Source organism: Urocitellus parryii, chromosome 3, assembly GCF_045843805.1.
Source record: "Urocitellus parryii isolate mUroPar1 chromosome 3, mUroPar1.hap1, whole genome shotgun sequence".
Taxonomy (NCBI): Eukaryota; Metazoa; Chordata; class Mammalia; order Rodentia; family Sciuridae; genus Urocitellus; species Urocitellus parryii.
In genome coordinates, this window is record NC_135533.1 from 82,974,416 (window position 1) to 82,980,595 (window position 6,180).

Genomic DNA, 6,180 nt, shown 5'->3' on the forward strand with positions numbered 1-6,180 from the left:
TGGACAACCAGAAGAATGAGAAGTTATACTCCATTTATGTATGATGTGTTAAAATGAATTCTACTGTCATGTATAACTAATTAGAACAGATTTTTTTTAAAGCATAAAAAACTGGGGGGGGGATTGTCAGTGTAGATGCTACTGGCATCTACTTGTAATATTGCTAAACAATAGAGGGTACCCCCTCTCTGTAGACAATTATCTGGTGCAAAATGTCAACAATCCTGAAGTTGAGAAACCCTAGTTTAAACACTAGTTTAACACTAGTTTAAACAAATATATTGGCCTTGAGCTTAAACTCTGAATCGCATTCACTCTTTCCATATGAAAATGGGGGAAATAATACCTATGCTACAGTATTAACACCTAAAACAATGTCAGGCATGGCAAACCAAGATAAAAAGGCTGAAATTTAGAGAGGTTGGTCAGCAGTGTAATTTGCAGAGCCAGGGAGCAACTGGCAGAATTTGGACTTTGTATAAACACTATCATTTTTATCTAGCTTGAGGGGTCTAGGATTCCCCTGACCATTTTGTTAGATGAGCCACTTGCTGTACCATAACCACCTTCCAAAGAACTGATCAGAATTATGTAGATTTATTTGCAGCACTTGCTATCTGGATAAAGCTGAGGTGTTGAAAAAGCAGTAGCCAGGAGCCAAGAATGTAATAGAAGTGATGCCCAAATATCTCCAGAGGGTTGAGATGCATTGCAATCAGCGGATAATAGACTTACTGGATGGAAATAGACAATCTAACGTCACTCTTCCAGGAACAAAAACCCTGACTCCAGCTTTCCAGAAACACAGGATGTTTAAGAGCCCCAACACCACTCCCTCGACTGCTGCCAAAACATACAGCCAAAGTGCTTGAGCTGGAAGCGTCTCAAATGGATTTCTTTAGCAGAAAACAATGGCTCTATAAACAAGCACCAAAGGTGTTGTCCTTCCCTTTCATACATATATGTTTTTCATTGCTATTTTTTTAATCTCAAGAAAAAATTCATGAACATCAGATATAAAATTCTAACATAAACATCAAATATGGATCTAATTCTGGACAGACTACCTTATTTTCCTGGGATAAGGATTCCATATTTACAGGCAATAACAGTCTCAGCTGCAACTAGTATAGCTGTTTATTGCATGTATATTACGTTCCACATTCTTGACATGTACTATAAATAATTCCTGTCTTACAAGGTGAGGATGCCAAGAACCAAAAGAGGTCTAATGGCTTTGTCAGAGATAGAAAGTAACAAAGCAGATTTGAACAGGGATCTCTGAATCTGAGGCTCATGTCATGCTGCTATATCAGCAATGAGAACTGTGATGCACGAAGAGAGACCTCTGCTGCAACTTCAAAGAAGAAAAGGGAATTTTAGAGGGAATATTGGCAATAGCATCTTTAGGTTATGATTCTGGCTACTTTGCAGGAGGCAAAGTGTGGTTGGTAAGAGGAGCTGCAAGTGGAGTCAAATTAGATTTGAATCCCATGTACTAGTAAGTTCTAACACTGTTTTCCTTTCTCACTATATCAATATTTTAATTTTTATATTAATTTGTATGGCTGCTTAATCTATATCATGTACCTATTTGAAGATATTTGAGTGATGGGATTTTCGCTGACCTTTTTATCCCTAGAACCTAGGCAGAGCTAGGCATGTAGTAAGTGCACAATGAACATATTTTTTAAAGGACAAATGGATAAGATGGTGTAGTGTGTAACCTGTAGTCCAGCTATTGAGGCAGAAGGATCACCGGAGCTCAGGAGTTTAAGAGCCATCTGGGCAACATAGCCAGACCCTGACTCACTCTCTCTCTTTCTCTCTCTCCATACACACACACACACACACACACACACACGAAAAAAATTTTCCTGGACTATGCAGTTTTGTATTTTGATGGTAGTAGCTAGCATCAGCAATATGCCCAACACTGTCACTGATTGATCACTAGATGGGTTTTCTTTCCTTTGCCAGAGCTTAATAACTGATGGGCAGGGACATTTACTGTAGGATGATTGAATGCCATGCCTTCTAGCATGTGCCAGGCAGAAGGGAGATACTCAGCAAATTGTTATTATACCAGAGAAAACTAAATGCGTCTGGGGTTTTTTAGACCTTCATGGGCAAAGGGTGGCTAAGATGTTTGGGGAATGTAGGAGTGGAAGTGTGGAAGAAGAATTACTTTCCTCCAGAGAACTAAAAAGTCAACCTGCCCAATACTACAAAGTACTTCTGTTTTTGACAATTTATACTCTCATCAGCAGTGCCTGAGAGTTCCCGTTTCTCTGCCCCTAGAACTGACATAGTCTATTATTAGCCTTTGGATCATTGTCAGGAGATCATTAGGGTTGTCAGTAACCCTACGAAAGTGCCATTCTTATTTCTGCAGGCTTTGCCATCCTGGATTAAACAAGTCATTGAAGAAACAAGTGTCTTTGATTCTTCCACAATACACAATAGCTGACATTCCAGCACCCCTCAAGTATCCTCCATGAATTCGATATGTTTCATATGTCCCTAGCAAAGGCCTTTCTGTTACCCATGGTCCCCCCATTTTCTTCTCTCTCACATTGTCCATGTCAACCCTGGCACCACAAGCATGCACCCCTGCCTGTGTCACAGCAATCAGTAAGAATTATATAGTATTTGTTGATGCTGTTCTGTGCCATTGACCCATCACAGAGATTTTAGAGTGATGGTTCCTTCAGGTTTTTATCAATACAGGGTTGCTAGTGAACTTGCAAATACAGGATAACATAGACTAGACGGTCCTTCACTGCTTCCTTACAAGGTTTTCTTGTGCCGATATTTACCTATGCACATACATCATCCTAATAAAATTCAATTCTCCACAGAGCCAGTCTGTGAATAAAGTTAAAGTCAAAGAAATATTAATTAGATCCATGAAATATTAATTAGAAAGCATTTCTGGTCCTTGTATCCATCTCTTGAAAACCCTTAATGGCCCCCGATGTACACCACACGCTATACTTCTCAAGCTGCTCAAGAGGTCTCATGTGAGAGATCACAAGACTCTTTTTCTGCCCCAGTTTGTGTGTATTTCTCTGCCCTCTCTCCTTCCTTCTTTTCTCTCTTCACTGTGTAGACAAGCATATCCTTTCGCTAATGCTTGCAGCTTCCGTCCTCTGCCTGGGCAACTAAACCCTTAGTGTATGGAAGGAGAATAAGTTTGAGGAAAGGTAGGAATAATCACATTGTAATAAATCCTTCTCTGTCTACCTTGCATCCAATTTTATTTCTACATTTTCAATATATATATAGGATCCTACTACATGTACTAAACAGCGATTGGCTTTTTATTTAATGTTCATATATAATGTATTAGTATCTATTCCTGTCAAAAATTACTCCAAACCTTAGGGGCTTAAAGCATCAAGCATTACTACTGCAGGATTGGGTGGATGAGTTTCAGATGCAACTTCTTTGGGCCACCCTGACTCCAAGTCTCTCAATGCTGTAGCAGCCAAACTTTTGTCTGAGTCTGTGGTCTCATCTGAAGGCTTGATGACAGTGAAATGGGAGTCTTCTTCCAAACTCATGGATGTGCTTGTTGGAGGGCTTCTGTACTTTGCCACATGGGTCCACACAGAGGTTGGTGGTTTGACTCAGGATATGGGAGCTGGCTTTGACCAAAGTGATGATCCCAGAGAGATTGCACCCAAGATGGAAACCAGAGTCTTTTTGTTACCTAATCTTGGAAGTGACACCTTATCACTTCTCTTATATTCTGTTTATCAGAAGACAATTGGCAGGTCCAACCTACTCTTGAGGAGGAAGTGTTACACAAGGACGTGAATGCTAGTGAGCAAGGCTCACTGGGCACCAACAGAGATGCCTAGCATGTGGTACACCTCACTCTTTTTAACTATGGCACAGTATTTCAAAGTTTATATGAACTAGACTTTTACAACTATCAGACATGATTTATTTTTTTTTTCATTTTCACTTTCTTTTATTAAATTGGTTGTGCTTTATTTTCTAATGCTTTAGAACTTACATATTATATTGGTTAATATTAATTTTTAACATTGTCAAGATTTTTATTTTGCTGCCTGTCCTGAGAATAAGATAAGATTCTTGGCATACTTTAACTCCTTACCTATATCTTTATTTTCTTAAAATCACCTGAATTCTTAACACTAGATCTAGGATATATAATATTATGGTACTAGACATACATAAAGGTCTTCAGAAGCACTGAAGATGTGGTTGGTCTGCATTGAGATGTGCTGTAAATATGAAACATATGCTGGATTTCAAATACAAAATAAAATATATTGTTAATAATTCTTACACTGATTGAATTTTGAAATGATAAGATTTGGGGCATACTAGTTTAAATAAAATACATTATTAAAATTAATTCAAATTGTTTATTTTGCTCTTTTTAATAGAGCTCCTCAAAAAACTTTTTACAATTATTTACGTAACTCATATTTACAGCTTACATTATATTTCTACTGAACAGCGCTGCTATGGGTTGTAGTAGTAGTTTTTATTTTTAATGTAATCACTTTATATTCTTAGGAATAATTTCTTAGCAATTGCCTTAAGCTTTTTATCCATATTTTCAAGAACTGTTTGGACTTCAATTTAAGTTTTATTGGTGCTGTCTTTTCATTTTTCCTTGTATCCCATGACTGTCTCTTTCTTGGATTTATTGCTTATTTTGGTAACTTCAACCTTAAGTCATTCTTTCATATAGAGTCTGTGGAGATCAACTTTTAAAGTCCTTATCTATCTGAAAATATTTTTCTCTCATTCTTGATTTTGCTTGGCTGGATAAAGAACTGCTCTGTTTTCCCTTACAATATATTGTTGGTGGTTCTGATCAATATAGGTAATCTGCTCCCTTTTTTCTGATTGTAAGGTCTCAGGGCTTTCTCTTTATTCATACAGCTCAGACTTTTCAGTAAAATGTGTCAAGGGCTGCTTTTATTTTTTCACTTCTTCTGCTTGGTTCTCGGAGGACCCTTCTAGAACAGAAGACTCTCATTTCTTCAGTGATGTCTCTAAAAAGCTGCTCGAGAGGTCTAAAAAGCATCCCACTGTTTATTTTCATCTTTTCTAAATCTCTGGATGACCTATTATAAGGTTGTTGGGACTTTAGAGTTGTCCTCCAGACTCATTTATTTCTCTCCCATTTGCCATCATTCCAGCAGAACCCCTCTGCCCAGTCTTCCTTTGATTAGATCTTCACTGGAGTCCATTCTTCTGTTCTGATACTGATAGTTTTGTTGGTTGGTTTTCTGTTTGTTGTTGTATCTGCCTTTCCTCTTCATTCTGTACTTCAATAGGAATTGAAGAGGAAGAATCCGTCAAAGCCTTTCAGTCACTGGGAATTGTATTCTTCCAGTTTGTGTTTATTCTTTTATTTATTATTATTTCTTAGTTTTTTGGACATGAAGTAGGATTTATTGTTGGACTGAGTGAGAAAGGGGCAACACAGAGAAAGTCTTCTTGAGTGCAGGCTCTACCACTGGGAATATTTGATAAAATAACCATCTTAGCCACCATGTCTGCTAATTAACCTGTATTAAACTTGGTAAAGCCCACCAATTTGGGATGTAGATGTTCTGGTGGCCAAGGGACTTAGACTTGGCCTTGATAAGGGCCTCAAACACATGTTCCTTGTTCTGCAGCTTGGTGCATGCAGAACTGATGACTTGGCCAATGCGAACTCTGGCCATCATGCTCTGGAACTTCCCCCAAAGGCACCCTGCATACCTGTCTAGACCTGAGATAGGACACAGCATAGGATCAGAGACAGGAATGGGTTTTGGAAAGGGCTATCTCCATGGTCCTTCAGGGTGACCTACACAAGCTACAGGCTGCCTACACTTCTGAGGAGGTTACGATTTGCAGCTTTGCACACTAGGATCCCAGTAGCAAAGGAGTTTAACTGGCTGAAGATGCTCTTTTATTGGAGATTTAGAGTTTTTACCCATAGTGCTTGACCAGAGGACAATCTTCTGACAGAGAACACCTACCCTTCTCTATGAACTGGAAGATCATCCTTAGATCAAGCTTGGATATCTCAACTCTTGTCTTGAAATTCATCATTATTTCCTAGATGTACTCTGTATTTATCATGTTCTCAAACTTGCTGCAAGTTAAAATATTTTGTTTTGTTTATTTTAGTTGTTATTTTTA

The 6,180-nt window shown here is 38.3% G+C and overlaps 1 non-coding gene across 1 annotated transcript; it reads right to left on the reverse strand.

Moving 5' to 3' along the window:
* Positions 1–5,814: 5,814 nt before the first annotated feature.
* LOC113190754 (small nucleolar RNA SNORA70) lies at positions 5,815–5,945 on the reverse strand. Its single transcript, XR_003301823.2, has one exon. It is a non-coding gene; the product is annotated as a small nucleolar RNA SNORA70 (small nucleolar RNA).
* Between the last annotated feature and the right edge of the window lie 235 nt (positions 5,946–6,180).